Genomic DNA, 16549 nt, shown 5'->3' on the forward strand with positions numbered 1-16549 from the left:
ATTCCTGTAAGCCATGTTTGGGTGCATTTTAGTTTGTTTCAGTGATTGCTGTGTACAATCATATTTGCTTCCATTGGAAAAAAAGTAAACTGTTTAGATTGATTCAAAATGTAGGTCTGAAATTACATCCTGCAGCAATGACAGATTAAAGGTTACCCCACTCGAATTACATGTCTCTATCAAAGACTTTAATGTGGAAAGAACAAGGAAGAGAAGAGAAAGCAATAGAAAGAAAGAGGGAGAAGCAAAGGTGAAATTAAGCTTGTATAGGCTAGTGTGGTGTACCGATAAGAAGTGGATGACACAATCTGTACAAAAAGGTTAATTTGACAATGTTAGCCACCTGACTGTACTTTTTTGAGAAGACATGTTTTCATATAAATGAAAGAATTTACAGCACAGAAAGAAATCATTAATCTCTCTGTAACTTCTCCAGCTCTGTGCTACACACTTTTATCATCGCCATGTATCTTCCTATCGTTTACCTCTGATTAAAGAAATATCCTCTAACCAGGCTTCACAAGCTTTTAGGGACAATCCTGGATCAATGATCCTCCCTTAAGGACTCCACAGCCAATGAAAATAATCTTTTTTGTTATTCATTCTTTCAAGGTTGAAGCCCACTACTAAATGTCTGCTCCAGTGGAGGTAGCACAGGATTCCTCTCATCACTGGTGTTTCTCCTCCTTGGAAGCATCCTGCTAAACCTATAGAGTGTGGTTTCACTGGCTTTAATGATCTTCCTATAATGTACAATCCATTGATGCGTACAAATTTCTAGTTTTGTCTGAACAAATGTTTGATATGAAATTGGAATAGTATATTTATCCTAGTACTTTATGTCCTATTTATTGGTGCGTTTTATGATTTTATCTATTTCCATTTGTACTTTTAGTCAGTACCCATTTAAGTGGCGTTCCCTATTGAAACATATTGTTTAATGCCTAGCCATTGGATACACATAAGACTATTTCATTTATTTATCCCAAAATATTTTAGCCCATTTTTCTCCACATAATTACACCTATCTATTTCTATTAACCTCTGTTAATTGTATGGGGCCAGCTAATTTCAAGATTGTGTTCCTCCAGGTAAATCCTCTAGGTGTACTGATTGTCAAAGTGAGCTGGATAATGGTGAGGAATTAATCCATCCACAATGAGAAACACTGCAGAACTGACTGTCCCATATTTTAGGAACTCGCATCACCTATTTTAACTATTTACTTCTAAAGGAGAGCAAAGATTTGCCACATAGCCTGTTTCATAACATTTAAAACAACTGATATCATTCTCAACTAATTATGGTCTCAATGGAATGAACAGTTGGCACAACAAGCTGTTCATCAAAAGCATGGCTACAGGTCTCTGATCTCCCAAAAGGTTAAGGTTTAGATGTGTTACTCTTAAGGAATGATTGAGGTTTTAGGAAATTTAGAATGATTACTATAGCCTGGCTGCTCAAAATATGTTACACTTCTGATCAAATAACTAGTTTTCTAAATTGTCTTAAATTATTTCTATTTAGCCAACTTATACTGCACAAATTTTTACAGACCCAGAACTACTTCACAAATACTTCACACCTTCACTTCCATCTAATGTAATGCAAAATCTTTATTGAATATTTAGAGTCATACAGAATGGATATTGGCCCTTAGGCACACCATGTGTATGTTGACCATCGAGTACCTATCTATATTAATCCCATATCTGCCATCCCTTTCAGCAACATGATTACACTTCTGCCAATGACCTTCAGCTGTTTTACTTTTTTCTAGTTCTTACTTTCTCCTTTTAAGTTATCTGATAATTTCTCTTCAATTCTCCCTTTCAAGCTTTTCTAATCTCTCTTTATCCTCCTTTCTAAACATCCTAAATTCTTTAAGGTTATCTTCAATATCTTTGAACTTTAATAACTTTATTATATGCCTCCTTTTTAAGTTTTAGACTCCTCTTTCCCCCGCAACTTTGTCAAAAGTTGTTGTGGGCCAGAGGAAACATTTTTGTTCTTCCTAGCCACACAAGGAAAGTAAGATAATAAAAGATATTTGGGGTACTCTGGTACTGACTCCTGTTCTCATTTAATTGGCCTTCCTCCATATCTTAATACTGCCCAAGACATTAACACCATCTTCCTCCCAGGAACCACCCCCAGCAACTCAACTTCCCCCAACCCTCAAACTGTATATTGAAAACCAATCACAAACTGAGTCCTCTCTTGCCTAACAAAGCTACAAGATATATTGTTAAAAACATTTATTTTCTCTTTCCTTTAACTCTTTCGTATACTGAATCTTCTATTATTTTTATAATATTTTAAAAATCCATATTTTTTAACTATCATTAATTAGCAACAGATCATTGTGGGTCTTATCTGAAGATGGTTCTCCCCACTCAATTCCCACTCTAGATTTTACACAGGCTATCAGTTTTTTCGGTGCTCTGTTGCACAAGGTCCTGAACTTACTCACTTCTGCTTGCCAACGATGTTTGGCATTTGATTCTGCAACAAATCCCAGATAGCATCAAAATGCCAGTCTACTAAATTACATTGTTTCTCAAGGTAAGCATGGATATTTTACTGATTAAGCAAAAAAGCACAGATAGGTATGACTCCACCTTTGCCTCGATAATGTGATCAGAAGCTCAACAGCAGATAGACTGAGAACACACAGTTGCCAACTGTACACTTTCTGTTGAGGAAACGGGAACCTACAGCTTCAGTTATGTTGTTACTGCAGAGCCTTCAGTAAACATTGATTTGGAGCTGGCTTATCCTTCATCATCTGGATCCAGGAAGGAAAACTCAAAGGCCATGATCACGAAGAAAGAGCTGGGAGGCCTGTTGGCTGATCAGCAGTCGATTGCACAGAGAAAGGGTAACCAAGCATATCAGGCAAGTACATGTCATGAGAAAAGGAAATTTCATAGACTCTCAAAGGAGGTCTCAAAGAGAGAAGCTTTCTTGTATTGACTAAATAGTTATTCACAGTGGGAGACATCTGCGTCCTGATGGATAGTCAGATTAATTGGCTGATCTCTCCTCCAGTCAGTCAGCTTCAAACCATTGCTCTAGCCCCAGTGTCAATTTTGATATTTGTGCTGGATTTACAAGATATGTTGTAGCAGAGTGTTGATAGTGAGGTGATCACCTGGTCCATCTGGCAAACTTTCATCAGGAGTCCCCCTGCAAAGATAGAGGCTCCCAGTTCCTGGGTGCAAAGATCTGGAGATGGAGCCAGGCCCACTACTTCTGCAGAACAATGGATTTTGTATGTTCAACCTACCTTTTTCTTACAAATTTGGGCTGTCTCCATGGCCAACTAACTCTAAGACAACTCTGAGCAGAGCTTTCAAAACTGATCTTACTGCTTATTGAGAAATATTAAAATTGTGGGCTTGTTATGTCTTCAGAAGCTTTGAAACTCTTGCAAAGGAAACAGGCATCTTTAAGGGCTTCATTTGTTACCAAATAACAAACTGAATTGTACAATCTGATTTGGAAACAGTAATTAAGGTGCCAAAATGCTATGTGATGAAAATAATTTGACTCTCGTTGTTGTTTCGAAGTGTTACGTACCAGTAACAATAGAAACACACCAAGTCATGTACAAGTGTTAGAAACTATTTTATTAATAATTACTTGTGATAATAAGAAAAGTAAAAATGTTAGATATTAAACATAATCCCCAAAACTAATAAACTCAAAGTGTGTGTGGCAAATTCCCAAACTCCAAGTCCAGGAATAGTTCTCAAAGTTCAGTTCAGCAATAAGGTGAAACGTGAGCAAAGGCTTTTGCAAAACCACCGACTGAAGAAAAAATGTAAAGAGAATGTAGAGAGAAAATACGACACCTCAATCTCCAATGATCTCCACTGCTTTGTTCTGAAGTATCTGCCACCCCGAAGGCATTCGATACGTGGCCGCCCACAGAAATACCTGTTTTCCAGTACAGGTTAATGACAAAGTGGACTCCACTTGATTGCTCCAAAAATCCATACATGGATTGTAGTGACAGACACAGCTATTGTTCTTCATCCATTGATATGGAGACCAGCAGTCAGTCTCTCTCTCTCTCGCTCTCTCTCTCTCTCTCTCTCTCTCTTTCCTCAACTCTCTGAGCAAAACAACCAGCATGTTGTTATAGTCTTGCTGTCTTGATAACACCACACACACACACACACACACACACACACACACACACACACACACACACACACACACACACACACACACACACACACACACACACACACACACACACACACACACACACTATTACTCTACTGTCCAGGTGCCTTAAAGAGACCTTCACCAAAAAGCAACCTGGCTCGTAACAAGCAATGGCTTTAGCGTTGTCTTTTTCAGGCATTGATTTTCTTTCACATTGTTTGCCATTTATGAAGTTTTTAGTACAGTTCTTAGTTTGAGATGTGAAGGTCAGCATGGATATTGAATTGCTGAAACCCTGTCCTTCCCAATCCTTGTGAGTGTTCACTACCATTGACAACGCATAGGATCACCCTAGCCATCTCCAACTGGCTATGAAAGAGCATCATTCCAATCATTTCCTAATCTTGCAAAAATATCCAGCTTTCTTTTATAGCATTGCTAATGGGTCAGCAACTAGATTAAAGGGGAGAATATTGCAAATGGTTGGTAATTTGTGGGAAGTTATCTGTTATATCACTGTCCAAAGGAACTTGGAAATGTGAGGCAAACAGAACTTGGAGAAGGTCAGGATTACTGAACCTATATTGCAAGCAGTATGATGACAGGAAGAGGCATTGCAGTGCAGATTGAGTTCACAGGGATATTTCACCCCAACAACAGCTCATGAATCCTTGGAAGGTACGGAGATAGAGACAAGGAGACATAAACCATGGAAACAGACCCTGCGGTCCATTGAGTCCACACTGACCACCAAACAGCCATTTACTCTAATCCTACATTAATCCCATTTTTTATTCTCATCAACTCCACTCCCTCTGCCCCTCAACCTACACACTTGTAGCAATTTACAGTGGCCAATTAACTTACCAACCTACATGTCTTTGGGATGTGCAAGGAAACTGGAGCATGGGACAACATGCAAACTCCATGCAGAGAGCACCCGAGGTCAGAATTGAACTCAGGTCTCTGGTGCTGTGAGGTGGCGGCTCTGCCAGCTGCGTCACTGTACCACCTATTAATATCTTGTACATTGAGGGAAACTTTTTTTTCTCAGAGGCCTTTGGAATGCCTTTCATCAAAAGGCAGTGAAAGCAAAGCCTTTGAATAGTTTTAAAGCAAAGATAAACAGATTCTTGATAAGTCACAGCAGTGATAGTTTACCAGGGGTAGACAGGAAGTTGTAGTTAAGGTTACAATCAAATCAACCATGATCATATTCAATAATGGATCAAGCTTGACAGGCCAATTGATTTATGCCTACTCTTAATTTCTATGACTGTGTATGTATATATACAATCATAGATATATACGTGTATGTTTAGCACCTCCATCATTTATAAATGAAACACAAAATGTTTAAAATCTGTCAAAGCAAGAAACAAATATGTGTATAATTTTCTAAAATTCTGTGAGAACTCAAATTATGGTAGAGGACCAAAAATTCAAATGAGGCAAAGAAGATCAGGATATGCCAGGAAATTACAGGCCATTGGCATGATCTCAAATAAAAGAGTACTTCTTTCTGAGGAAATACTTAAAGAGCAGTTTACCAATCAACCACATTGAAGTATTTTAAGAAATAGCAACTGTGAACTGTGAAGAAGTCACATGAGATACACATAGCAAAAAAAGTGGTGGTAGACTTAAGGAAATGTGACTAAGAGATATAGTAGAAAGGAAGAAAGCTAAGGGAAGGGATTAAAGAAGGAACAACATCTGGTGTTGTACTCCAGACAGGCCAATGTAGGCCAGCTTTTGTTTTAGTATTTATTACATATCATCAGAAATTTGGGTTCTGAAACAAAGGAAAATATTGAAATTCTTATTTTAACTTTTAACATAGGAGATAGAAACACAAGTGCAAGCTTGAAGAAGAACAGGGTAGCCTACATTCCAATACTATGTATGTTGAATTTTCCAATTTCAGGTAACCCATCCCCTTGTGTTCCTTGTTCACATCTACTGACCCACCTAGTTTCTCTTTGTTCACCTTTCCCATCTGCCCGTCACCCACACACCATCCATCCGTGTTTCTTCTCCCCTTGCCTACCTTTCCTATCTCCATCTGCCCTTCATCCCTCCCTTATCTGGTTCCACTTATCACCTTCCATCCTCTGTCTTCGCCTTCCCGCCACCTGGCTCCATCTGCCCCCTTTACTCCCTCTCTCCTTTTTTTAAATCTGTTTCACCTATCACCCACCAGCCTCTGTATCTAAACTCCCTCACCCCTCCCCCTCTCCCACCTAGTTCCATGTGACAATCACCTGGCTTTACCTAACATCTACCAGCCCCCGTCCCACCCCTTCCCCTCACCTCTTACCTTCCCTCTACACTCTCAGTCCTGATGCAGAGCCATGACTCAAAACATCAACCATCCTTTTGCCTACAGAGATACTGCCTGACCTGCTGAGTTCCTCCAGCAGTTTGTTTTTTGCTGAAGGAGGATAGGATGTGGCATTCTGAGCCACAGGGCACATTTGAAGCAAAGTCCATAAATTCATTTAATGGTGAATTAGGTAGCTACTTGATAAATGAGAATATTAATAGGTTTGGGAACGAATGCTGAAAGAAATGGAGCAATGATAAACTTGCTGTCTACTTAGCATAAATATCAGGCAGCCCATCAGACAAAGATTTGAGCTGGCTCATTCCTGTGTGATGGAAGTCTCTCATGTGCTGATCTGAATGAAGTATCTGCCATCTCTTTCATATCTCTGTAGAGACCAGTTGTCTGATGCAGCACACGGAAGGCTACAAAGGGATAAAGGCATAAAGGCAGAAAGGCCCTTTGACTGCTCTTTCAATACTTCTCATTGGCTCCAAGTTGAGTTAATAGGAAACACAGATCTGTAATTATCTCCCTACTGATCCAAAGACAATTTATAGCAATTGTGGAGGGTAGTATATTGTAAATATGGACAGTTCTCATCTAATGGCCTTTTATGTCTCTGGCATTGTTTTTTGACTCCCTTTCAACTTTGTTAATTAAATATAGAACTCACAACCTCTCTGCTTTGAAAAGACTGAGTCAATTAAAGAAAGGGAAATCTCTGTTGTTAAGTTTCATTTTTCAAAAATGCAACCAGCCTTTAACATCTGTTCAAAGAAGGTGAGATGAGCACACTGTACATTCGGTACATAAGAACAGGAAATGTGAAAGCTTCCCCTTGTTATGCCCTACATTCAGCAAGAAGTTGGTATTGCTAATGATGTCCCTGCTTTCTCTCTATGAGAATCTCAAGGGACAGCAGAAAAGGAGTGACTCAAGCAGCAAGAAGCAGTGACTTAAAATTTTCCCACCCCTGCATGTACTTGGTACTGAAAAGAATCTGCAGGTAGCATACACCTTGGTTGGAAATAAATTACTGGATATTTTTTGATCATCAGAAATGAAAACAAGTACGATTTAATATAACGAAGCTGAGAGGACTTGAAAAGCACAGTGGTAAGGGATAGTAATAGTTTTTAAATCTGAAGTGATAGAAACTTAAATGTCATAAAGGTTAATGCTTTATCAGTTAAATTAGGTTTGGCAACTATGCCATTAACGCATTCAGTTCACTCTTATTTGTGTCTTGCAGCAGTAACCATGATTGGTAAAAAGGAAAAAAAATGTGGTTTTCGAACTGATGCATAGGCAGTAAAAGATACAGAAAATCAGTTTGTTATTGCTTGAATTAATATGACTGACAATAACACTTTAAATGTACTGAAGCATTACTGTGAAATTGGATCTTGCTACAGTTTCTTGCTTGCTCACTAGCAATAAACTGTTAAATGTAAATACAATGTAAGCAGAATACTCTAGGTGGCCTGGGCAGTTTATCAACAGTGCGATCACAAGAACTCTGAGCGAAATTGAGCCAATATGCTCCAAGTGAGCTGAGCAGACATAATAACACTGATGGAAACAGCTATGCTTTAAAGTGCAATTTAAAACAAAGGATTCAAAGGGTGCCATGGATGCTAGTTAACACATTCCATTTCCTGCATGAGAAGCTTGAATCTCAGGCACAGCTTTAGGAGTGGATCGAAGCAAATGCCAAGCTCTCCATCTGAGAGTGTTGAGTGAATTTTTACTATTCTTTCACAAGTGGATGATTCAACATCTTTGGGCCTGCGAAATTGTTTAACTCATGCCCAATCTGAGAACATCACATGGCAGACAGTGGCCTGGAGTTAGGAATCAATGATCGTGAAGGGGGAGGGGTGGTGAAGTCTCTGCATTGTTAGAAACATTGGTTGAATTTAAGCAGATCATGGAAGAATTTTGGGAGTCAATTTGGGATAAATATGAGACCCATCCCAATCTACTGCAAATGTGCCTACATCTTGTCTAAACATGTGGGTTTTGGGGCAGCCAAATATCTCGCTCAGGAGAGGAGCATCCGTGACGGCAAGATTTAATGATCTCTGCATTCCTCAGATTTTTGGCAACAATTTAAATTTAGTGGCTCAAGTCTGGGTTTTCCAGACCTTGGGAAATTTGGCAGCCAAGGGGAATTGGTAGTTTCCAGGTTTGGCAGGTAAATGCAGTTCCAGCACTGCTCTGAGCTGGGAAGAGCAGGAGTCCTTTCTCCCATGTCCTCAAGCAAACCTGCTGTAATCTCTCACCCTCGTCCTCTGCAAATCACTCTGTGTCCAATGACTTTCTGATAATCAGACTCTCACAGCCACTCATCTAGTAAATGTGTGATCTCCTGCAATCTCCTCTCTGATTTCTCCCCTTGTTATCTCTTCTCTAGCATTCCACCCTGTGATCTCTCTCCCCATCAGATCCTGTCCTTCCCATCCTCACCACTGTGCTCTGAACTGCTGTGGCACACCCTAATGATCTAGATTGCTGTGGACCGATGGTTCACAATCATTTTGAACGAAAACCCTACCCACTTACTTTTTAAAATATGGGCCCCTGCCGTGGTGTCATGGGCTGTTCCATGAGCTGGGGCTGTCTTCAGCATTCCCCAGATTACTTGTGGCCACCGTGGGTGGGACAGCCAACATGCCTGGTATATTTTGAAATTATTTTTACTTTTTTGTTAACTTTCTAGCTAAATTAACTCAATATTATTGAAGCTTTGCTGACCACCTGTAAGCTATATCACCATCTTCTCCTCCCCCCAGTCCCTGGCCCATGCCCAAGAGAATCATGGACCCCAGGTTGAAAGCTACTGCTGGAGATAGTCTCCAGCTGTCACCGGCTGCTGCCTGGTATCCCATACTTTCCTGATGAACAGGCCGACCGCCTCTCAATCTGGTTCATTGGTGGGACTCAAATCAAATATATTCTAGTAGGATTCTTTTATTAAACATAGCAGGACTTATGCCTTCCTCGTACCTCTGGATTTCACAGTCACTGACACACACACACCCCACTTCCCTGCCTATTATGCATTAGAGTCTTTATGTCTGATGTGCCATGGCACCACAGTGAGCCCAGAATTTGCTGGGAAAATAACGGCAACTGTTATCCATTCACTGATTTTAGTATGTAAGTAATTCGATAGTTTATGGTGAAGAATAAATACCTCATGAATTGCAAATCACAACACTTTGTTGGTCCACTTGGCTGCTTCTCCGCTAGTTGTGCAAAACTCGGAGTTCGCAGAAATGCTGCATTCACCTTTTAAGGAATTTAAACTCACAGGAGAATGTTGAAACTAATACTTAATGGCAAGTACCCCTATAATGATGAGATTTAGGTCCCTGCAATACACACAAACCCTTCGACAAACACTTAAACAATTGAATGTTTGGAGCCTCATTGCTGAAGGTAATAAATTATTCCCAGAAGTTTTTACTTTTTGTTTGTTTTCATCTTTCTCTTTTTCTCTCTCAACCCATAGGCGATGATAGACCACAGACAGCTAAAAAGAAAAGCTTGCATTTACTTGGCACCTTACATGGCCTCAGGATGTTCCAATTTACAGCCAATGAAGTATTTTTGAAATGTAGTAAGCATGACAGCCAATTTGCACACAGCTAGTTGCAACCAATGGTAATGTGATAATGACCAGATAATCTATTTATATCATGTTCCATGTGGGATAAATATTGATCAGTATATCAAGGATATCTCTACTGCTCTTCAAAATTAAAGACAAGGCCTTGATTTAACATCTTATCCAAAAGGCAACTCTGGGCAGGTGTCTTCAGGAAGACATGCATTTAACCCCTGATTGACCAGTCTTGACCAAAACATCTATCCAGCATGCATTGAGCGATCATGGACCTTTGTTTAAAGCAACTTTAAAAAAAAGGCTGCTAGTTGAAGAAGTTGCAGCAATCTTGTTGACAAGCAAAATTTATTCAAGGGCACAATTTACATTACCTCTTTTCTCTGCTGCCTGGGGTATTTAAACTGAGCAGGAATTTTTCAAGGTGCTGATAAACTCAGAGCTCTTCCCCATCAAAACTACCCTTCAGTGAAAGTTCATGTCACAAGACTAATTGGACTAATTGGGTTAAAGTGCGTTCTGTTATAAGGAACAAACTAGACATAGAAGAGACAATCACTAAGGAAAGGGTTTGCATCAATCACCACAGGCGTAATTCATTTGTATTTATAAAAAGAGGGATTTATGGATTTATGGGGTCAAACCTAGCTAGAGTTTGTAAAAGAAACTATAGACAGATTCAATCAATCTGGACAGATGGGAGGCTAACAAAGGGGTAAATTGCAATTACAGGCAATTACATGGTTGAAGTTACAGTGAGTTAGGACTTAAAACCTGGGTAGAATTGCTAGAGTACTAAAACTGCAGCAATGCTTTGTACTTTATTATGGTTTGTAATATTTCTCATCATATAATCCTGTACCACATAACTCTTTTGTAGTTCCTTGCAATATCTTAAGTTATATTATTTGTAGTTGTGTTATATCATTTCAATATTTTTTATAAAGAAATCCCATTTGTATTGGTCTATGAGTCATGGCTAATTTTACTCCAGGTAACAGATATTAGGGAGGACTACCTTCAGTGTTTGTTGTACAGCTTGAATTCATGACTGGTGGTGTCATAACCTACGTCAGCCTCAAAAGCTGCCTTACACTGAGCACCTAGCTGTGTGTAACCCAGCCTGATTTCCCAAGTGCAAGCATGCCACCCCCAGATCTATCTGCTGCTTGGAACTCTAGGAAGACTAGGGAAATGTGAAGGAGCAGGAGAAGCGGAATAAGAACACCATTGAAATGTTAGGATATAACTTGAAAATTATAATACCTGAAGCATTACTGTGGCCATAAAAATAGGAGCAGGAGTTGGCCTGGCCCTTTGAATTTGCTCCACCATTCATCAAGATCATGGCGGATCCACTATTTCAATGCCATTTTGTTGCACTATCTACATATATTCTGATCCCCTTAACATCCAGAACTCTCCGAGTCTCTGTGTTGAATGAACACAGCAACTGAGCTTCCACAGCTGTCTAGGATAGAGAATTCCAAAGATTCACTATGCACTGAGTGAAGAAATGTTTCCGTATTTCAATACTAATTGGCCTATCCTTTATTCTCAAACTGTTGCTCCTTGTTTTTAGGCTTAACAATCAAGGGAACTTCCTTCCTTTATGAACCCTGTTGGGACCTGTAAGAATGTTGTATGTTTCAATGAGATCTCTTGTTCTTCTAAACTCTGAATATTGTCCCTATCTTTTCAATCCCTCCTCCTCATACAGCAAACTTACCATCCATGGAACATCTTTCACTGTCCTCCCTCTATGGTAAGTACATTCTTTCTTAGGTAAAGAGACCAAAACTATACGCAAATCTCCAGGTGTGTTCTCTCTAAGGCCCTATACAGTTGCATTAAGAACTCCTGATCTCTCAATCTACCTTACCATGGCCCTTGCACCTTTTTGACTAGCTGCACTGCACTTCCTCTGTAATGCAACACTGTATTTTGCATTGTGTTATTTCTTTTCCTTTTGTACTACCTCAATGTACTTATGTATGGAATGATCTGTCTGGATAGCATACAAACAAAACTTTTCACTGCACCTCGGTACATGTGACGATAAAAATCAATAATAATTGCTTGCTGTGCCTACAAGTTGGCCTTAAGTGACATGTGTACAAGCATACCTAGGTCCCTTTGAATGTCAACACTACCCCAATCTTCCACCATTTAACAAATACTCCACTTCTGTGTACCAAAGTAGATGACCTCATATTTTCCCACTATCTCCTCTGTTCTATCCTACTGGCTCAGTTTGTCCATATCCTCTTGAAGCCTCTTTACATCCTCATCCATACTCATAATCCCACCTAGTTTGGCATTGTCAGCAAACTTGGAAAAATATGACATTTCATCCCCTTAACTCCCTTAGCTACTTATGCACCCATTGGTCACCTTGAGGCATCACAATGGGGCAGATAGTAGACCTGCTGCCTCACAGCTCTAGTGACCCAGGTTCAATCCTGACTTCCGGTGCTGTCTGCATGGAATTTGCATGTTTTCTCTGGGCGCTCCAGTTTCCTCTCACATTCCAAAGACATGTGGGTTGGTAAGTGAATTGGTTACTATAAATTGCCCCAAGTGCATAGGTAAGTGGTAGAATCTGTGGGGAGTGAATAGGAATGTGGCAAGAATAAGTGTAAGAGAAAAGTAATGGGGAAATTGGATAGTTTAGTGTGTCAGCATAGACTTGACGGGTTGAGTCTATGCTGACTCACCAGCAGTGGCTCAAGCACCAGACCAGGTAAATCCGTTATGATTAGATATTCAGCAAGATGGGATGTTTAGAGGAAAATATGGAATATCGAGTATGTCTTTTAACTTGGCTTGTTCAGCTTGATGCCACAAGAAGTCACTTTGGTACTCCTGTACCTGGGAAGACTTCAAGGAAATTCCATCAAGGGTGTGAATGTCTAATCCCCTTTATGTTAATGATTCTGCTCTAGAATTTGATATTGAGTCAATACCATTTCAGGTATTGCATAGCATATTTCAACAAACAACACATGCAGCTAGTAGATTATTGTTTACATTGTTCCAATTATTGGAAAATCTTTGCTGTTTTGCCAAAAAAATCTCTTGCTCATTCTCTGCTACCCTCTTGCTAAATATCTAATCATAATGGATTTACCTGATCTGGTGCTTGAGCCACTGCTGGTGAGTCAGCATAGACTCAACCCATCGAGTCCATCATTATATCCTCAAAAGATTTTGCAGCATAAAGAGTCTTGGCCTTTGTGATCTTGACATCTACTTCTATGGCAATGTTTATCTGGGAAAGAGTCCGTAGATCTTCTGATTAATGTGTCACACATTTTCCTCACTTTCTCTTTGGCAAAACTTGAACAGTTGATTTGGCAACATTCTCTAAAATCTCTGCATTTTCATTTAGTTTGAGATGGGTACAGCAATCAGAGCCTTTTATCTCTGGAATGACATAGTTCTCAGTCACCCATAAAAAAAATCTCAACTTATTTCCCTATGAATCATATATAAATAGTCTACCTTGGATGGAATGGAAAATATTGAAATATTGCAACCTTCAGGAAAAATTCCAGAGATGTAAACCAATTCAGCAAACCAAAGCATCGACTGGACATGTGTCTTTCTTTTGTTAATGCAGCTAATGCCAAAGGACCAGTAGGAGATTTAAGTAAAGGTTTCACATGGAGCAATCTGGCCCAACCTACAGGAATTGGAGCATACTTGCCCATAGGGGTGACTGATTTTATTTTGAATTAAATTGCACATATCTTTTTTTGTCCTTTTTTGGCTTGGGGAAAAAAAACAGAAAATCTTCAGAGGAAGTTCAGGACCGTGCAAGTCAGGTGCTGAAAGGTATTCCTTATAATCAAAACACCATTCAGAAGTAGCACAAAGGAATAGCTACATTACATTTATCTTTGTTGCATATATTTTAATTGCCTGTGCAGGAAATAAATGATTTTTGATCAAATTGTTGCATATTATTGAGCCAAATTAAATCTTACCCACAAGTAATAATTCATTAAACCCTTGGTCAGAATCATCATGTTAAACTTCACCACCTTTATCAATTACTTGATGAAAAACATTTCCATATGGTTCCAAATTTTGCCAAGTCAGACAATTAATGGGCTGATCCAATCTATTCCTGTATTGATCAAAACAACTATCTTGTATTTAGTATCTCAATAGGTCAATTTCAATATAAATTAAAATTGTTTTAAAATCCACATTATTTACATAAAAGGAAGGAAATGATTTCTCTCTGAAAGATAAATAAAAACATTTAGAAGAGAAAGGTATTGTAGACTTCAATTTTTCTGTTAAGAAAAACATGCCCTGCATATGGATTGCTGAATGCCCCAATGTTATAATGAAGTATGTGCAGTATTATGTTCCATTATATTATGTGTAAAGGGCATACATCCACAATGTGCTTCTGACAAAGATATGTATTTTAAACTATATAATCTGTGTCAGATGAAAGCAGGCAGAGCCAAATGTTTGGAAAAAGGCCACATTATGCAGAATATTTCAAAACTTTTTCAAAGACAGGACACACCATACTTTGGAAATATGGAAGCTTATTGTGGTCAATAAAGAAGTAAATAAAACTAAACTTTTTTTCATCCAAAACATCAACAATTCCTCTCTCCCCACAGATCTGCTCAATCCATCGAATTCCTCCATTGGATTGTTGTTCCAGATTCCAGCATCTGCAGTCTCTTGTGTCTGTCATCATCAAATATGTTAGATTTAACACTGATGAAAATTTGCATTAAATTCCACATCACTTAAACTGAAACAAATCTTGCAATGGAAAGAATATCCCATATACCTATATTAATCTTATCTTACCTCTCTCATCTTATCTCTAAAGTTTTTCCTCAGATTCCCTCTAACTTCTTACTCCTCAATTTAAACCTAAGTCCTCTGGCTTAAGGCATCCGCATTCTGGGGAAAATTTTCCCACTATCCACCCTATCTATGCCCCACATAACTTTGTATATTTTCAACTTCCTTTACTCCAAGGAAAACAAATCCAGCCAATTGAGCCTCTCCTCATAACGGAAAAGTTCCATCCTACACAACGTCCTAGTAAATCTCCTCTGAACCCTCTCCTGTGCATTCACGTCCTTGTTCTGCGCAGGATTTAAACTTTCCAGCAACATCTAATAGCCAATGGTGCTTCACTCATAAGATATGGCCATTGAATTAACCTTATATTCTCAAGTTCAGTTACAAAATTCTTCTAAATAGTACTGAATTCAGCAATTTCAGGACATAACCACTGCTTCTATTAATTTTTGTTCATCACAGGATGGCAATGATGCTTCTGTTGTCATTTACATCCCTGGACCATGTCTTGTTTTCTTTGCTTATCCCTTAAACCATCATCGTCATTTAATCATTCCTGCCTTGGACTTGATCACGGAACTTCCCTTTTGATTTTTTTTCTCTCCCTCCTTCCTTTATATTTGATAAGAATCTGTAATATTTTCCCATCCAATTCTGAAATAAGCATTTTTCTTTGATTTTGTTTCAGATTTCCCACATCTGCAGTATTTTATCTTTGTTAAAATTCAACACTCCTTCACTGGCAATCTGACCGGTAATCTGAGGCTGAGAAGGGAACGCGACATCCGATCCTGCCAGGGTGGCACAAAGAGTGGCAGCAGAGAAAGCAGATCTTGAAAACAATACTTGGAGAACATGTCTTCCTGTTTGATCCAGAGTTAAGCTGACGTGTGGTATGATTTCATCAGCCTACTACTGGTCCTTTAAGCGTTCTTTTCTTCTGCCAAATAATTAATGGAAGTCATGTCACTAGAATGCCAAGGCTCAAAGATTAGCTGTATAATAAAAAGAGCAATGCAAAATGCTGTAAAATGGGATTAGTACAGATGTGTACTTAATGATGGACGATGAGATGGGTCGAATGGCCTGTTACTGTGCTCCATGACTCTATGACCCTAAAACTGCTACTCAGAGGTATTACAAAAAATGTAGCTCAGGAATACAGGTTTGTCTATTTAATGAGCTCTTGGACACCACTTTGCCCACTGCACCATTTTTGTTTACCTGAGATTTGGGGTGATCCTGTTCTGCCGAACAGCCAATTCTTTAAAAGGACAAACTGGGGTATAGGAATCAATTCTTGGTATCCCCTCATGAGATAGAGCAATAATTGTTCCTTTGATTCTTAAGTTTCCTTAACCTCTTTAAAAGTAAGCAAACATTTGCTGGGATTCGGCCAGGTACAAATCATTAAGCAATTTTTATCGGATTCACTACTTTCTATGGTTACAACCCAACTTAATGAGTGACTTCAAAACGATGAGCTCCCCATGCTTTCCACAGCAGTACATCAGCTGGTCTGTCTTGAGCAAAGTAATTTTTGATTAATCCTTGCATGTTTTTCTGAGCCTGGT

The sequence above is a fragment of the Pristis pectinata genome, chromosome 1, assembly GCF_009764475.1.
Source record: "Pristis pectinata isolate sPriPec2 chromosome 1, sPriPec2.1.pri, whole genome shotgun sequence".
In the NCBI taxonomy this organism is placed as follows: Eukaryota; Metazoa; Chordata; class Chondrichthyes; order Rhinopristiformes; family Pristidae; genus Pristis; species Pristis pectinata.